Raw genomic sequence first — 1916 nt, 5'->3', positions numbered from 1 at the left:
TTTTTAAACTCACTAGAATACTAAAAGAAAAATTTGCAATACTGAAAGAAGTAGGCTTTTATAAGCAGGAAAACAAAAGCCAGAAAACATGAGAGAAAAGACCGCTAGATATAACTGGAAGAAAATGTAAAATAAAACACCACCAATTAAAACATATATATTCTGACCAAATAATCTTGCATAGGAAAGCCCTCCTAGCCTCAAGTCTACAATATAAAGGCCAAAAGAAAATGATTGATTTTCTGCTCAATTATCATGTTTAGGACTGTTACAAGTAACATATTAGTTTCCAGGGAGCATCAATATGCTGTCTGGGTCAAAAACTTCACATACTGTCCTCCAGTATCAAAATGGTCAGCTGGCTGGTTGTATGCTGTCCACACCGGATCTCCAACAACCAGACATATCAACTTCACATAGTTTTTTTCATCCAGTGCGAAGCGGTGATAAACTCCAGCAGGAAGTGTTATGTCTCCCTTCTCCATGAAAATCCAGACCCACGTATCCTCTTTATTCTTTACATCAAACTATCCACTTCATTCCAAGCTATATCAGATTTCATCATCCAAGCGTAGATGTTTTTTGTGGGTTTTTTTTTTCTGGAGCGTAGATGTTCTTCATAAACATTTCAATATTTTCTTTCTAACTTGGTAGTTTATCTTTGCATATTTATGGTTATTATGTACATCCACAAGTACATAATAGTTTCTCTGTTTTTGGATCTTTTCTAATTCTGGATCATTCTCATATTTGTCAGCATCCAGCTTCTAGTAAGAGACCCTGAGTTGATGTGGCTGCTCCAGGTCGACCAGGCAGCCAGGCTCCAGTCAGTGGGGTTTCCTCTGGTCCTAGGTGAATCTGTCCATATACCAAGCTTCCATCATCCTCCCAGCCTGGTCCACGGGTGACCGCAGGTCTTCTCCTCACTAACCCTTAACTACAGAAATGACCTCTTCCATCCAGTAAAGTCTTCTTCTTCAAAGGGCCACACAACTAAGAGAAATGTTCATGTACCATTTACAAAAGAAAAAAAAAAAAGGTCCTGACTAAATAATCAGTTTAGTCAACTCTTCTCTAGCAGCCAGTGAGGTAATATATTAAAGTTAGCCCTTATCCTGGATAAAAGAGCAACGAAGAGACCAATGAGTTTGGTAATGACAGATATCATTAGTGACGTTTGAGAATTCAGGTTTAGTAGGGAGCAGAAGCCAAGTCGCAGTAAATTGCAGGGGAAATGAGGCAGTGGAAGAAGCCTAACCTGTTATACTATCAACTACAAGGAAACCTCGGAAGAGATTTTGTGGGTTCAGCTGAAGACCACCCTTGTTGTCAAAAAAAACAATGCGTATACCTTAATTAAAATACTTTATTGCTAAAAAGATGTGATCATGTGAGCATTCAGTAAGTGAGTCGTATCTTTTTGCTCGTGGAGAGTCGTGCCCTGATGTTGATGGCTGCTGACTGGTGAGGATGATGGTTGCTGAAGCTTGGGGTGTCTGTGGCAATTTCTTAAAATAAGACAACAGTGAAGTCTGCCTTATAGAGCATGCTTCCTTTCACACACACAAAAAATGTCTATTTTTCATGTGATGCTGTTGGATAGCATTTTATCCACAGTAGACCTTGAAAAACAGGAGTCATTCCTCTCAAACCCTGCCACTGCTTTATCAAATAAGTTTATGGAGTATTCTAAATCCTTGGTTGTCTTTTCAACAATATTCACAGCATCTTCACCAAGTGGAGAAACTGTAGTTCACTAGAGAACTTAAACCTACAGATTACCTCTTGCTCTTAAGGGTTTTTCCTTAATGGCAATGGAGTCGACTTTTATGACAATTTAACATGTTTCACCTGAATTCTTCTGCAGTTTAAAAAAAGGTACAATAAAATTAGTCCATTTTAAAGTATCAATGAAT

At 38.3% G+C, this 1916-nt stretch overlaps 1 pseudogene; it reads right to left on the bottom strand.

The window, feature by feature from the left end:
• Positions 1–226: 226 nt before the first annotated feature.
• On the bottom strand, positions 227–1294 carry LOC143687716 (acireductone dioxygenase pseudogene; annotated as a pseudogene).
• Between the last annotated feature and the right edge of the window lie 622 nt (positions 1295–1916).

The sequence above is a fragment of the Tamandua tetradactyla genome, chromosome 1, assembly GCF_023851605.1.
Source record: "Tamandua tetradactyla isolate mTamTet1 chromosome 1, mTamTet1.pri, whole genome shotgun sequence".
Lineage (NCBI taxonomy): Eukaryota > Metazoa > Chordata > Mammalia > Pilosa > Myrmecophagidae > Tamandua > Tamandua tetradactyla.
The sequence above is the reverse complement of the archived record's forward strand: the minus strand, read 5'-3'. Positions and strand labels throughout refer to the sequence as shown.